This window comes from Stylophora pistillata, chromosome 7 (genome assembly GCF_964205215.1).
Source record: "Stylophora pistillata chromosome 7, jaStyPist1.2, whole genome shotgun sequence".
Lineage (NCBI taxonomy): Eukaryota > Metazoa > Cnidaria > Anthozoa > Scleractinia > Pocilloporidae > Stylophora > Stylophora pistillata.
Window position 1 is genome coordinate 5,895,001 of NC_142525.1, and position 16,979 is coordinate 5,911,979.

Here is a 16,979-nt window from a genome sequence, read left to right on the forward strand (position 1 = left end):
TAAAGCAGTGGAAGCAAGATGAAGACAACATCAAAGAAACGTTCAGGGAGTTTGAAGGTACATGTTATGCCCATTAATGACTCACACAAGTCGAAAGGCAAAGCATGATAATTATTGCTGGACATTAAGGGATATACACAGCTTTGGCTCACAGTCAAGGTATATTTACCCGAATGTCCCTATTTACAAAACTGACATAAACGTTACCCTTTATCATCAGAGCGAACCAGACAAGAGTTGCAGCAGATCAGTAGTGAAGTGCGAAACATTGGAGAAAAGTTGGACACCCAGCTGAAAGAGGACACGAGGAATGAAGGCAAAGAACTCGATCAGCACTACATGATAGAACATGCAATTAACTTGTGTCCACAATTTCCATTTAACGAGTGGATTCTATTTAAAACTGCGAACTCACAAAGAAATTTATCTAGTCGCACCAACCAAGATCTCAGCTACTTTTGAAAGTTAAGAAGGCATTATTTGTGATCGGATGGAATTCAAAAAGGGTCTTCTGTGCACCATTTGAGCTTACATGTTGTCGCAACTCTTTTAAAATATTTAGCGAGTAGTGCGATGGGGTAGTTGCCACAAAGGAACAGGTAGCAACCTAGGGTGAGGGGGGAGGGGGGAATGGCTTCTCATGTCATGAGCCGCAAGAGGTCTCCTTGGCTACAACCCTCCTTAATTTAACTAAACTATGAGAGGAAGGGAAAGAAAGGAAGCAATTATCTTCAAAACTCATTAGATAACTTTGGTGGAAGGGCTTCTTTGATTGCTTGATTTGTATTTACCTCATCCGTATGTCCCTATTTTCAAAACTGACAAAAACTTTATCTCCCTATCATTAGAGCAAACCAGACAAGAGTTGCAACAGATGAGGAGTGAGGTACGAAACATTAATGAAAAGCTGGACTCCCTAATGAGAGATGACACAAGGAACGGAGGTAAACAACTTAGCAAGGCTAGAGTGCATTATAACAAAATTCTCCACAAAAATTATCATACTGTTGTGGGCGAATGCCTACAAGCCGATCAATATGTAGAGGAAGTTACTTTAAAATATGAATGTGGAATATTTCAAAGGATAAATGATTGAGTAGCGACACACTTATTCTTAGAACTTAGATTGTGATGAAAAATAAGCAGTCTGCACGCCACAATATATGGCAAATTGGAAATAGAGTCAATTACAGTTTATTGACCTATGTATACTTTACTACAAAGCTCATATGTAAGATAAAGCTCTCCTTAATTTTTTCTCGTAATATTGTCAAGTTAGAAATATCATGTTGAGATTAAATTCACGCTACAAATGTACGTGATTGCTCTACTAGGTTGACATGCAGTCACAGAAACCAGTAAAGTTAAAATAGTTTCACAGGAAATCTTATGCTACATCAACCGGCGACCGAAGAACAACTTAAAAGTTAAAGAAAGCGTAAAATATTTCGTAGTGAATTGATGTATGGAGACGGTTTAAGCGTTAGCAATGGCTTGTTAAAAGATGGGTAAAAATCGTTATTAATGACTGAATAAATGAAAATCATATTTGTGGGCTGCTGTTCAAGAAATGAACATATTAGTTATCTTCGAAGTAACGAACACTACTTAAGCAGTAGTGAAAGTAAGGCTTGAAAAACAATTCAGGCCTGTAAGGGATTTGGACATCTGAAAATCACATATGTGAACTGCTGTTCGTAGAGCATTGCACCGGTGCCGCAGAGGTCATAGGTTCAATTCCCGTGCAGGCCTGACTCTTTTAAGGCCTTATTTCACTACTGCTCATCTCAACAGTTTTTTCCAAGATACATAACGAGAAAACTGCCATGTTAGCCTCTTACTAGATCTCGCGAAAAGTTCACAAGAAAAAAGTGGTGAATGATAATACCCGGTAAGCAGTCGAAGGAGAAAAAGAGAGGCGTAGTGTAATGGTCTGAAGGGCACTTGTCTCTCGATTTCACCAGTCTTTCTCTCCGTTGTCTCTCTCTCCCCCCCCCCCCTCCCTACCACCAAGAGAGGACTCTCTCCTGCTTAGAAAGGAGATTGTTGATCCCAAGGCGCTGGTAACTGGGTCTCAGCGACCTCAGTACAATTCAGTGTAAACTCAGAATCTGTTAAATAATGATTTCAGTGAAAATTGATGAATGAGAAAAACTATTTTGCAGACAGTACCACAGAAAAACTAAGTGAGACCAAACGTGAAATTCAAATGGTGAAACGAAAATTGGAGGATTTGGTGAGCAGGCCACCACCTAACAAAATCCCTAGGATGGAAGGTAGACGCTTTTATGTAATAAATGTTAGTTTAAATTATTCTGCAGAAGAAAATGATGACAGAGTGTGCAGAATCTTCATATGTTCTATGAAGCCAAGAAGAGACACATATTCATTAAATTGCTGGGGCTGATCATACCACTAAGAATTTCGTGCAAAATTCAACTTGACAACGGGTTAAGAGATAGTTTACAATGTGAGGCCAGAGCTGCAACTTGAGACACATTATTTTGACCTGTGTGGGACTCGTCTACACTGGTAGCAACACAATATAGAACAAACAGCTAAAGAGCCAGATGTCGTGTCTTTTCCCACCAAGAATAAGTAGGAAAAGTTTCTTAAGTTTATGTTGTAGGTCTCGTGATTTAAGGTTTCCAGGTGTAGTCACGAAATCAGTCGAGTTTTTTGGTCACGGTGTTTTCGTTATTCCTCCCTTGGAGGTTTATCAGCTCTATATTTTTATGTCGCTGTGGCGCGGAGGTTTTTAAATTCAAGGGTTATAGGCGATGTATTCCGCTTGAGAGAGCTGAATGTGCCCTTTTCTGCAATTATTAAAGACATATTTAATATAAGAGAAAAATCGAGTTTCCAGATCAGATTTGAACCCACGAACCTCCGTGATCTGGTCGGATGCTCTAATCACTGCGCTACAGGAGACTCTATGGTGAGCAAGGGTCAATTAGTGGGTATTGACTAGAACCGCATCACGCGGCTACACAGCCAAACATCAGCTAGCGCACAGAAGCTCACTAACAGCATCACGCTGTCACATTAAAGCATCACATGCATTAAAGCATCACATGCAGCCAACCAGCCCCCAAAGTGAGCATGTAAAGATGAAATAAACAATTTTTAAAATAAGAGAAAAATCGAGTTTCCAGATGGGATTTGAACCCACGACCCTCCGACCATATTAAAGACATAGGGGCTGAAAATACTTATCACTCGTTCGAGCTCTTTCTTCCCGTGTGACTCTGCATACAAGCTTATTTACTCCAAATGTATGCTCAATCTACGCGGATCGAGCCTCAGTTAGTTGCATCTTTGCTTTGGGTTTGACCGTCTATCGTGCTGTTGTCCCGTTAACTATTTCCTATGGTCTGCTGATGTGTGTACATGTTTAAAACCTAAGGAAAGCACGAGATGGGAGAACGCAAAAAGCTTTGGGATCCCCTCAAAGACACGAACGACTTTGAAAACGCTCACTTTCCCGAAGTTGGTGATCGAGAACTCCACGTATTTAGATTATAAGAACACGCACGCTTATCGCGAGGTAACAAGTAGACTGGCGAGTATGTGTGAATAACTCTTGTTTTCCCATGCGGTGGCTTGTGCACATCTAACATGATAAACGCAGGCCAGAAACGAAATACTTCGAAGTACCATTTTAGGCCGTGAACCAGAATCGTAGGGTGGGTTATTTATATGTGGTCTAACCCAAGCCCCGGTTTTACGCAAACAGTGGGCCTAAAGGATTCTCCATGATAGGGTGGATTTAATTCGGTAAGTGTCCATCCAGTGCTAACTATCCGCCCTCCTGACATAGTCAGTAACAAAAATTATTACACGACTCGGGCAGTCAGAGGGCCAATAACTAAAATCAACCAATCAAAAGGCTCTATTGCCGGTCCAATATTCTCTAAGTATTGGACCGGGCACTGTCCCGAATGGTCCCGAATGATACCACACGTGTGTCCCTTTGAACTTCAGTGGTATAATAAATCTCTTATTAACCAAGCTTTCTCGGGACCGTACTGGAAGAATATCGGCCCTCAGTCTTTTTTGTACGGACATCACTGCGCTCGGTCCGTACTGTCAAGACCTCGAGCCGATATTCTCCCAGTATGGCCCTCGCGCTTGGTTAACAAGACATATTTATATAACTATGTGCTCAACAAAATAACCTTTGACGCAAATCTAATTTTGCGAATCGATAATAATTGACAAGTGGTAGCTGCCATGGATCTGCGCGTAAATTTCGTGTAAAGTGAAAATTTTTCTTCTCTGATTTTGTTGATAGGGTGGCCAACGGAAACACCTAGAATTATCGGATATATATCACAGTTCAAACTAAGTCATAGCGGTAACTTCTTTAGTATGTCAGACACGTTTTGAAAAATTGCTGCTCATCATAACATTCAAATAGAATGTCAATCAAAACCAAGTCACACCCGCCAAACGATAAGATTTTTGCTCGATAGCACTTGATTTTAAAAGGATTGAGAGGCACACGATATTCTTATAATTACTTCGAATTATCCTCTATGCCTTCTAGTTGGGGTCTTTTATATAATCATCTATGATCAAAAAACCGCCAGGCGGGAGGAAGCTGAAAGTAGCATTGAGAAGCCACTCACCGGCTGCGCCGTGAAAAACTACAGGCCGATTACAAACTGCAAACTATAGCGTCAGTTTTGCGCGTAGGAGAGAGGAAATTTTCATGTAGAAATTAATACAACTTGGTAAAATATTTTCGGACGATCTCGTCATTGAATTTCGCGTGATTACGTTGCGTGACACAATATTCATAAAGTTTGTAAGCAGTTCCTCTCACTTTATCAAGTCTTGAAAAATCGATGAAAATAATAGTCTACTTGGCATATTTAGTGTGTTTTCGTGAATATATTATTTTCTGACGATTTTACGGGAGCTTTTGGGTAATAAACACAGCAGATGGGTCCTTTGAATACGTTAGTACATTATAAAATTAGAGGATACATTATCCAATACAAAATTAGTGCACTTCAAGTAATATCAATAAGGAAACTTTTTGAATGGATAATAAGAAATATTTTGGATTAACATGAGCATTTTTCATATCTATCTTGCCTTTTAGTGATTTCTTTTCTTATCTCTCATTACTGCGTGATAAACATAACAATAGGACACTTAGAGCGATGAATCACCTTTCGGCGGCAACATTTTTGTAGATGGTGTAGAGATTTTTCTCCCCTAAATGCTGTTTCATGGTATCATCAAGCATGAAAAAGCTGCAAAATGTTCAATTCAGGCGTCAACCATGAGTCGAAGGCGTAAATTACGTAAATAATTGAGTCCGCTTTTGTGCATTGTTGGGTGGAATTTTCGAAAACGTGCATATTACGTTGATCGGCTGTACAAGAAGTTCGCCGAAACCGCAACATATTTTTATATTTGCATACTCCTCTAACCTATTTTAGTTAGTTTGAATAAATATATCATTGGGTAGAAGTTGGAATTTTGCGCTGAGCCGATGTAAAAGTTGCATATTTACGGTCATGGTGGCAAAGGCAAAGTAGGTGTCAAACTGAAAATAATTTTCAGTGTAAAGAGCCGTTGAAAAAGAAAAACTTGGGTGATTTTTTCTCACAAAGGATCGATCTAAATGCGCGAAGTAAAAAAATTGCTCAAACAAGAGTTTTGTAAAAAGACGAGTAATTCAATTTGTGTCGTATGATGCACGATCCTCGCAGTAGATAGCGCTATTTATGCAATAGCGAAAATCAAACCTGAAAAAAAATGAGGCCTGTACGGAACTCGAACCACGGACCTCTGCGATACTAGTACAGCGCTCTACCAATTGAGCTAACAAGCCAACTGGGAGCAGGCCGTTAAGTTGATTCGTAATAAACCCGTGAAAGTGATAAATGAGATATAATGAATATATGAAGTTCATATATTTTGAACTGTGGTATTAGATACGTATGATGCACGATCCTCGCAGTAGATAGCGCTATTTATGCAATAGCGAAAATCAGACCTGAAAAAAATCAGGCCTGTAGGTTTTTTTTTTTTTTTTTTCTTTTTTCCTCAGGTCTGATTTTCGCTTTTGCATAAATAGCGCTATCTACTGCGAGGATCGTGCATCATACGTATCTAATACCGCAGTTCAAAATATATGAACTTCATATATTCATTGTATCTCGATTTGTGTCATTATTGATGATCGGCGCTTTTAAAAAACGGACCTTTGAGCGCTAAAGGGACTTTCGCTTGGAAAAATGTTTTGCATTATAACATAACCAAAGTAAAGCGCGTGCTCTGATTGGTCAATTTAGCGTCCCCCATTTGCCCATGGGTGTACGCTGCTGGCGTGAGCATATGCAAAGACTAGTTTTCCAAGCGCGCTTGTTTTTTTCTGGTCACGTAAGATTTGTTAAATAAAAGGGAACTCTTTAGCTACAATGTGTCAACGTTATGTTATAAAACAAATGGTAAACACCACAGCGTACACTATTGAGTTATGGCTGCACATGGGAGGTTTGCTAAGCACTCAAGACGCTAGAGTCGCCCTCGGCTATCGCCTCGAGCGACTCTTACGTTTCTTTCGTGCTTAGCAATCTCCCGCGTGCATCCATAACTACATAATGTACGCTGTGGTGTTTACCATTTGTTAAATATTTGGAAAAACCAAGGTGGTTTCGACAATTTGACTTAACACCTGACGATAATTATTTTTATTTTAGATGCCTTTGATCCCACCGAAATGATTGTGAACATTTCTCAACTCTACAAAACCCGCGAGGGTACGATAAACCTCCTTCCCTGGTGTGAAGACTTGAACTTTTCTTTGAGAGACTTATACACCAGACTTAAAATCATCTACAAGGAGAAAACGAGAGGAACAGCTACGGATAAAGTTGTCACAATTTCTGAAATCTTCAACCCGCACGAAGGATGTGAAGAACCAAGAGTTGTATTAATAGAGGGGAAGCCTGGTATGGGAAAGACAACTTACTGCAAAAAAGTTGTTTTCGACTGGGCCATTCAGAAACGCGGTACCGGAATTTACTTCGCAAAATTCCGCATAGTGCTTTTGATTAAATGTCGTGAAGTTCAGTCTGACCTTTGGGAAGCCATTAATGATCAACTTCTACCTCGAGATATCGGTGACGACCAAAGAAAGAGATTCCTCGACTTCATTCGCCACAATCAATCTAAAGTTCTTCTGGTACTCGATGGATTGGATGAAGTTTCTGAGAAGAAGCTACCAATGTTTTCAGAAATTATTCAAGGCCGAGCGCTGCCAAAATGTCGCGTGGTTGTAACTGCACGGCACGAGGCTGGAGTCAAAGTTCGAAAATACTGCGACACGCTGCTAGAGGTGGAGGGATTCACTAAAGAAGATGTGAAAACCTTCATCAAAAAGTACTTCAGAGAGAAGACAAACTTGGCCGAACAGCTTATCGAACGACTGCATGATAAAACCTTACATGAAATGTCGACGAATCCTCTCAACATTGCACTTCTTTGCCTGGTCTATGAAGATTTGAACGGTGTATTTCCTGAAAGCAGAAGTAAGCTGTACATGGACATAGTGGATTGTATACTAAGAAGATACAGAGCAAAGAAACAACTTTCAGAAGTCGACGAGGCGGACCTTGTTGGACGTTACGAAAGCCAACTGAACCACCTTGGCTCGATAGCTTTGAAAGGTTTATTAGAAGACAACTTGGACTTTGACGAGAAGGTGCTTGGAAAACACAAAGGAAGTGATCTACCTGAACTTGGATTTCTCTCTGTTCAGCCCGGAGGCAGTAAACTCCGAGCTACTAGACGTTATAGCTTTCTTCACAAGACTTTCCAAGAGTTCTTCGCCGCTTTGAATCTCGTTTCCCAGCTTATCAAGAAAGAAATTAGCACAGACAGCATAGCTGTTGACAGACGATATCGCCACGAGCTGAAAGAAGTGCTTCTGTTCACATTTGGCAATCTAGCCGCACGGTGCGAGGAAACAGCAGAGAACCTTATGAAAAGTATGGCGACACAAATAAACCAGGAGGTCGAGAATAAGGAAGCCAGAGATAGTATGACTGTTATATTAGAGTGCATTTATGAATGCAAAAATGAAAATGATTTCGATGTAAAATTGGCCCGCACTCTTGGCCCTTGTCTCCAAATTGAAACCATTGAAGTTTGGCGCAGATTAAGATTAGAGGCGGCTGAGACTATCTTACTAACCAACATTCTTAGAACAAATACAAGTATGACAAAGTTGGATTTGTCTGGCAATGAAATTTTTGATGACGGTGCCGCTGCTCTGGCTGATTGTTTGAAAGAGAAGACATCTCTGACACGTTTGGATTTGTCTTGTAATGGAATTGGTCATGCTGGTGCTGCTGCTCTGGCTGAGAGTTTAAAAGAGAATACATCTCTGACAGATTTTAATTTGTCTTCTAATAGAATTGGTCATGCTGGTGCTGCTGCTCTGGCTGAGTGTTTGAAAGAGAATACATCTCTGACAGGTTTGCGTTTGTATTTTAATGAAATTGGTGATGCTGGTGCTGCTGCTCTGGCTGAGTGTTTGAAAGACAAGACATCTCTGACAGAGTTGGATTTGTCTTCTAATGGAATTGGATATGCTGGTGCTGCTGCTGTGGCTGAGTGTTTGAAAGAGAAGACATCTCTGACACGTTTGTATTTGTCTGATAATGTAATTGGCGATGCTGGTGCTGGTGCTGTGGCTGAGTGTTTGAAAGACAAGACATCTCTGACAGGTTTGCATTTGTATTCTAATGAAATTGGTGATGGTGGTGCTGCTGCAGTGGCTGAGTGTTTGAAAGACAAGACATCTCTGACAGAGTTGAATTTGTCTGATAATGGAATTTGTGATGCTGGTGCTGTTGCTGTGGCTGAGTGTTTGAAAGACAAGACAACTCTGACAGAGTTGGATTTGTCTTCTAATAAAATTGGTGATGCTGGTGCTGCTGCTCTGGCTGAGTGTTTGAAAGAGAATACATCTCTGACAAAGTTGCATTTGTCTTCTAATAAAATTGGTGATGCTGGTGCTGCTGCTCTGGCTGAGTGTTTGAAAGACAAGACAACTCTGACAGAGTTGGATTTGTGTTTTAATAAAATTGGTGATGCTGGTGCTGCTGCTCTGGCTGAGTGTTTGAAAGAGAATACATCTCTGACAGGGTTGTATTTGATTTCTAATAAAATTGGTGATGCTGGTGCTGCTGCTCTGGCTGAGTGTTTGAAAGACAAGACATCTCTGACAGAGTTGTATTTGTCTGTCAATAAAATTTGTTGTGCTGGTGCTGCTGCTGTGGCTGAGAGTTTGAAAGAGAATACATCTCTGACGTACTTGGCTTTGTTTGTTAATAATATTGGTGATGCTGGTGCTGCTGCTCTGGCTGATTGTTTGAAAGAGAATACATCTCTGACACATTTGAATTTGCGTTCTAATGAAATTGGTGATGCTGGTGCTGCTGCTCTGGCTGAGAGTTTGAAAGAGAATACATCCCTGACGGATTTGAATTTGTCTTCTAATGAAATTGTTGATGCTGGTGCTGCTGCTCTGGCTGAGAGTTTGAAAGAGAATACATCCCTGACGGATTTGAATTTGTCTTCTAATGAAATTGGTGATGCTGGTGCTGCTGCTCTGGCTGAGAGTTTGAAAGAGAATACATCTCTGACACGTTTGAATTTGTCTTCTAATGAAATTGGTGATGCTGGTGCTGCTACTCTAACTAAGTGTTTGAAAGAAAGTAAATCTCTGAGAAAGTTGGATTTGGATGCTGACGTTGAGTTTGAAAGAGAATACATCTCTGACGGATTTTAATTTGTCTTCTAATGAAATTGGTGAAGCTGGTGCTGCTGCTCTGGCTGAGTGTGTAAAAAGAAAATTCATCTCCAGAAATTTTATTTCTGAACAGAAATAACCTTGGGGAAGCTGGTGCTGCTGCTCTGGCTAAGTAAGTATTTGAAAGAAAACACATCTCTAGATGGGTCGTATTGACCTTTAAATTACTTTGGTAATTCTGGTGCTGCTGCTGCTCTGACTGCTGTGCGATAGTGTCATCCATCTCTAACCAAGTTAGATGGGCTTCCCCTGAGATTTTATACTCTGTGCTCAGACCAATTTTAAAAAGTGATAATGTAGCGAATAATCAGGGATTCGCGGCTCTTACCCTAAGCAGGGTAGATGTACAGTAGCTTCTAGTTATCGATATAAATATTAATGCAAGACTTATATAGCATCTATTGACTAAGATTATTTACTTTAGTATAAGAGCTTAATTTGAACGATAAATGTATTTCTTAAGACTTTTAACTGATGTAAATAAAAGTATTTTCAGCAGAATTTCAAGTTTTTTCCACGTATTCTCTGTGTGTTTAGTTTTTTTTCTGCATTCTTCCGGAAAATTTGTTTGATCCCTCTGCTTCTTCGTTTACTGTTTCCTTGCTTCATGTCAACTTTCTTGCTTGAGATCTTTTGAAAACTGACGCAATTGGTTCAATGTGGTATGGGTACTTTAGGAATTCGGTTTTACTTTGGTCATGATTACTGGATGAAAGAGTGAGTTGTCTTGCTAATTGAAAAAAGGTGAAAGGAAAAAAAAGAGAGAAAAAGGACATTGGCGGCAGTAACAGATTATGCAGGTGTTCAAACTTTCCCTACCCTTCCCTTCTCCTCAGATATTGTCAGCTGTTAATTTTATCAGAGAATCTCTGGGAAAGAAGTAGGAGAGGAAAAGGAAGAAAACCTGGGAAGGGGGAATTCAAACACGGGACTGTAAAACAGGTTCACCAGCCTTTAAATAACATAAAAGGAATGGAAAAAAATGTGCGACAATGGAAGAGGATGAACAAGAGAGGAGAGGAAAAACCGCGGTAAAGTTATGTATGTCACAAGTAGTGAAAAGACGTCTATGCATAATGAATCAAAGATCATAGACTCGATCAAAAAGGGTTGTTGGGGTAATCCCACGCTAGAATAATATTTTTTTCCGCAAGCTCCTTACGGGAGTTACCCCACGACATCGAAACCCGCTTGAGATATGGCGGACATGGCGCACGCGCTGAACAATAGAACACGCTGAAAAAAAAGATTGCAGGATAAGGTTATTATTAAATTTCCTAGGAGATCGGTGGATTCTGTAGTAGCCCAGGTACCCCCACCCCACCCCGCCCCACCCCGCTTAGATAGGGTGCGGCTCTTGAAAGGGTTAGGACCTAGTCTCGTACCCAGACCCTAGAGGTAAACGAGAGGATCTGGGTGATAGATTAGTCAGGACCTTCCGGGTGAATGAAATGAAATGAGTGAATGTGAATGAAATGGCACTTTTATTTCACCGTCGGACAGTGAAGCGAATCGTGACGGCGCTAATGGCGAGTCTCCTTTTCCGTTGTTTTTCTCTTTTTTTTGCCTCAATTAAAAACTCTAGCCCCAAGCGAAAAGGTCGGAAAATTGTCTTCGTTTTGGGACTGGTGGGCCGAGTCTCTGTTTGTATCCATTATTGTCGCGAAATGTATTAGCTTTTCCCCGCGCTAACCATGGCCGCTCGGGCGAAAAAAAATTTCTAGCGAAGCGATTTGCTCACACTATCAGCGTACACTATCGGAACTTTGAGCACGCTTACGTATACTGAATTTGATTGCGCGGCTCTGTGGCAAAAATGAAAATTGCTCTTTGAGGCAAAAGAAGCTGACGGCTTTATCGTTTAACTAGAAGTGAAAATATCATCCGGGAAATCTAAGAGAGGCTGATCGTATTAAACATGAAAAACGGGATTTCTTTTTACGTTATCAGTTATTGTCAATTTAATCTCAGTGGGGAGTAGTACGGTTGACGGTTAAATCTTATGGCCTTTGACAGAAGAAGTTTCTTAGTAGGAGGAAGATGTTTCTTATTAGATATTTCTTATAAACAGAAATAAGATGTTCGCTAAGTGAGTGGACAAATTTTTTGCGAAGGTTTTCACACTTGACTCAGGCGATCTCAGAGGTACATCGGCTTTATGAATCTTCGGTAAACCATATATTCTAGGCAGCTGTTCGAGTCGTAGTCTCATCTCTTTGTAGACGGCCTCTACAAGATGTCCGCTTCGTTTCAAGCGCAGTTTCTAGGACAACCTCCTTAACAGTCTGTCGAATCTTTGTTCAAGCGCCGATACTGTCCACTTCTTATCACAGAGGACGTCTTTGCCTGATAGGTGTTGGCGTCTTGGAGGATTTCGGTCGTGTCATGATAAAATTTACTTGATCTCCCTCTAGGCTCTGTAATATTGCTATGATCTCCCCTTCCTTTTTTTATGAGGGTCTCAATGGGGTTAGCCGTCAACCATCAAATGGCCAAAATATGAACCGTCAACCGCCAAAAATTAAACGCAATCTCTTTACCGTCAACCATCAAATAAGCAAGCCAATGCAAGCCGTCAAATGTCTTAGATATCCGTAACTAAGAACTGGACGATTGCCCTAATTGGGGTCGGGTTCTGTTCTTTATTAATAAAAGTTTTGATATCTCACAAAATTACTTTTATGTAAGTCCTTTAACTTCTAGTCACGAGTAGACCTGGTCATCGATAGAACTGACTTCGGGTGTGGAAACACTTCTGGTGTTGTAAGACGTTCGTTATTTGTTAATAAAAGGTGTTATAAATTAACAGTTGTTTACAAACGCGTCCTAAGGAAAATTTTTCATAAATGACATTCCAAAAAGGTTAACCGTCAACCGTCAAAAGGGCTTATTTTTAATCATATATCCGGCATCAACGTGAACCCACCCACCCCCCCCCCCCCTTCCCTCTCTCTTTGAGACAGAAGAAATGTGCGTGAAACAAAGCTTGGAATGTTCAATGAAAAGTTAATATAGAAGACTCCCGGGATCCTGTCAGACTAAAACTACCGACCAAGCAATTGTCACAAACAAGAATATTCGTTTGAAGAAACTGTGCAGTCACGTGGTCACAATAGGCTGGGAGACAGAGACGCAGACCACCGTTTTTTTGTAATGAGGCTTTAAATGAGAACTGAAAAGAAGATGAACTACGTTTGATCTCATTGTAAATATATTCTTGTGGTGCTATCACTGAAACAGAGTCGGGTCGCTTTATACAATATGAGTGCTTACCTAATAGGAGTAAGCACTCATATCTCCGTATTTTAAAATGTAAGATTTAAGTTTTGGATTCCGTTTTTTGTCCTTCGCAATCTTTGAGGCAAATTCAACTGTGCGATTCGATAATAATTGACAAGTTGTAACTGCCACTGATTTGTGCGTAAATTTTGGCCGGTAAACTGAAAACTATTTTTCCCTGATTTTGTTCATAGGGTGGCCTACGAAAACACTTTCAAATATGAACTACGAATCTCAGTTTAAGCTATGTTTCTTCGCACAATCATAGCGGTAACTTCTTTGGTATATCAGACATTTTTTGAAAAATTTCTGCACATCATAACAATCAAATGAAATTTCAATTAAAATCAAGTCACACCCGCCAAATGATAAGTTTTTTGCTCGTTAGCACTCGATTTTAAAAGGATTGCGAAGTATACGATATTCTTAAAATTACTTCGAATTATCCTCGATGCTTTCTAGTTGCGGTCTTTTCTATAACCATCTTTGTTCAAAGGACCGACAGGCGTTAAGAGCTGAAAGTAGGATGGAGAGGGCACTCACTGGCTGCGCCGTAGAAAACTAGGCCCGTCACTTGTAAAATAGAAATCATAGCGTCAGTTGTGCGCGCAGGAGAGGGAAAATTTTCATTTGGAAATTAATACACGCGTTTCTTACTTTAAGCAACCTCGCTCGTAATTGAATTTCGCATGATTACCTTGCGTGGCACAATATTCATGAAGTTTATGAGCAGTTCCTTTCAGTTTATCAAGTCTTGAAAAATCGATAAAAAGGATAATCCACTTGGCTTACCTAGTGTGTTTTCGTGAATATATTATTTTCTGGTGATTTAATGGGAACTTTTGGGTTATAAACACATCAGATGGGTCCTTTGAATGAATTAGCTCACTATAAAATCACAGGATACATTATCCAATTTAAAATGACTGCTCTTCACCTAATATTAATAAGGACACCCTCTAAATGGATAATAAGAAACATTTTGGATTAACGTGACCATGCGGCATATTTTGTTGATTGGCTGTACAAGAAGTTCGCCGAAACCGCAATATGTTTTTATATTTCCATACTCCTCCAACCTATTCTATTTCGTTAGTTTAAATCAATATATCATCGGGAAGAAGTTGGAATTTTTGCGCTGAGCCGAGATTAAAAGTTGCACATTGCAATGTAGTAGTCAAACTGGAAAATAATTTTTACTTTAAAAACCGTTGAAAAAGAAAAACTTGTGATTTGTTTTCGCAATGGATTGGTATAAATATGTGAAGCCAAATAAATTCCTCAGACAAGAGTTTTCTGAAAAGACGAGTAATTCAATTTGTGTCATTTTTGATGATTGGCGCAGTTAAAAACGGGCCTTTGAAGTGCTGAAGAGATTTCCGCTTGGAAAAAAGTTATTTTACGATATTTCAAAAACCCAATGTGGTTTCGATAGTTTGACTCAACACCTTAAGAGATCTATTTTTATTTTAGATAGTTATAATTTATAATCCCACCGGAATGATTGAGAACATCCGCCAACTCTACAAAACCCGCGATAAACCTCCCTCCTTGGTGTGGCGACTTAAAATTTTCTTTCGGAGACTTGTACACCAGACTTAAAGTCGTCTACCGTCAAAGAGAGAGCGAGAGGAACAGCTACGGTCCGAGTTGTCACAATTTCTGAGATCTTCAACCCGCAAGAGGAATGTGAAGAACCAAGAGTTGTATTAATCGAGGGTGAGCCTGGAATGGAAAGACAACTAACTGCAACAAAATTGTTTTCGACTGGGCCTCTCAAAAACGCGCAACCGGAAATTACTTCGCAAAATTCCTTATAGTGCTTTTGATTAAATGTCGTGAAGTTCAGTCTGACCTTTGGGAAGCCATTAATGATCAACTTCTACCTCGAGATGTCGGTGACGACCAAAGAAAGAGATTCTTCGATTTCATTCGCCACAGTCAATCTGAAGTTCTCCTTGTACTCGATGGATTGGATGAAGTTTCTGAGAAGAAGCTACCAATTTTTTCAGAAATTGTTGAAGGCCGAGTGCTACCAAAATGTCGCGTGGTTGTTACGGCACGGCACGAAGCTGGAGTCAAAATTAGAAAATACTGCGACACTCTTCTTCATAACTTTACGAAACCCAATTGAAACACCTTGGCTTGATAGCTTTGAAAGGTTTACTTGAAGACAACTTGGACTTTGACGAGAAGGAGCTTGGAAATAAAAGGAAAGCGATTTACCTGGATTTAAATTTCTGTCAGTTCAGCCTTGAGGCAGTAAACTAAGACCGACTATACGTTTTGGCTTTCTTCACAAGACTTTCCAAGAATTCTTCGCAGCATTCTATCTCGGTTGTCAGCTTATCAGTAAAGAAATTAACATGGACAGCTTAGCTGTTGACAGATGATATCGCCACGAGCTAAAAGAAGTGCTTCTGTTTAAATTTGGCATTCTGGCAGCGCAGTCCCAGGAAACAGCAGAGAACCTTGTGAAAAGTATGGCAGCACAGTCAAACCAGGAGGGTGGGGCTTAGGAAGCCGCAGATACTATCTTTGATAAATTAGACTACATTTATGAATGCAAAAATGACAACAACATTGAGCGTTTGAAAGAAAATTCATCTCGGAAATTGCAGCATTGACCTTGAAATTACTTTTGTGATTCTGGTGCTGCTGCTCTGACTGTTGTAGGAGTGTAATCCATCTCTGACCGAGTTGGACGGGCATCTTCCAGAAAATTTGTACTCAGCCCAAGGACCAATTTTAAAAAGCGATAACGTAATGAATAATCAGCGACTCACGACTCGTACCCTGAGCAGAGGAAATGTACAGTAGCTTCTACTTATCGATATCAGTAAAAATGTAAGACTTATGTAGCATCTGTTTACTAGGAAGTTTTCTTTTCTTGGGGCGGTATTTGAATAATAAATGTATTTCTTAAGACTTTTAACTGCTGTAAATAAAGGTGTTATCAGCAGAATTTAAATTTTTCTTTACTTATAGTTTTTTGTTTTGAAAATTTATCTGAAAATTCGTTTGATTACGATGCTCCTCAGTGGACTGTTTCCTTTCTACTGAATGTCACCTTTTTTGCTTGAGATCTGTTTCCTTACTGCATGTCACCTTTTTTGCTTGAGATCTGTTTCCTTACTTCATGTCACCTTTTTTGCTTGAGATCTAGAACTTTTGGAAAATGACCCATGGTCTGATATAATTTGGATGCTTTACAAATTGGGTTTTTTACTCATTTTAGGAATGCTGAATGAAAGAGTGAGTTGTCTTGCTAACTGAGAAATGAAGAAAGGGAAAAAAAGAGAAAAAGGACATTGACCGCAGCTACAGATTACCCGGGTGTTCAAACTTTCCCAACCCCTCCCTTCCCCTCTAATATTGTCAGCTGTTTCTTTTCTCGCAGAATTTTGAGATAGGAGCGAGTAGGAAAGGAAGAGCAAGAAAACTGCGGAAAGGGGGAGTTAAACGATGTAAAACGAATGAAAAAAGCTTGCAAGGACGAAAGAGAATGGAGAAGAGAGCGAAAAACCGAAATAAAGTTATGCATGTCATAATTAGTGAGAAGACATCTGTGCATAATAAGAGAAAGATCGTATAATCGATCAAAAATGGTTGCTGGGGAAATCCGACCCTAAAAATTACCCCTTCTTGGCATGTTCCTTTAGGGAGTAACTCCCCCTTTCCCATCATGCATCGGGAGAGGAGGTCAATTTTAGAAGGGGGGATTCAAATAATGTCTCCCTAACTCCCTCCCACCTCCCTCATGTACCCTTGTAGGAGGTGACGTTAACACCGAAGGTGCAACGTTTACATCGAGGGTGCACATTCTCCTTTTGAAGTTCCCCTTTCTTCCCATCCCCTCACA

General features: G+C 40.1%; 1 pseudogene across 1 annotated transcript in view; it reads left to right on the forward strand.

Moving 5' to 3' along the window:
- The window catches only part of LOC111341971 (uncharacterized), a 20,219-nt pseudogene extending 9,874 nt beyond the window's left edge, over nucleotides 1–10,345 (forward strand). Inside the window, exons 5-9 of the transcript XR_015989386.1 lie at nucleotides 1–57; nucleotides 221–316; nucleotides 849–944; nucleotides 2,166–2,276; nucleotides 6,720–10,345. The exon at nucleotides 1–57 is cut by the window's left edge and continues 580 nt beyond it. The product of XR_015989386.1 is annotated as an uncharacterized LOC111341971 (transcript). The remainder of the gene's footprint in view (nucleotides 58–220; nucleotides 317–848; nucleotides 945–2,165; nucleotides 2,277–6,719) is intronic.
- The last annotated feature ends 6,634 nt before the right edge of the window (nucleotides 10,346–16,979 follow it).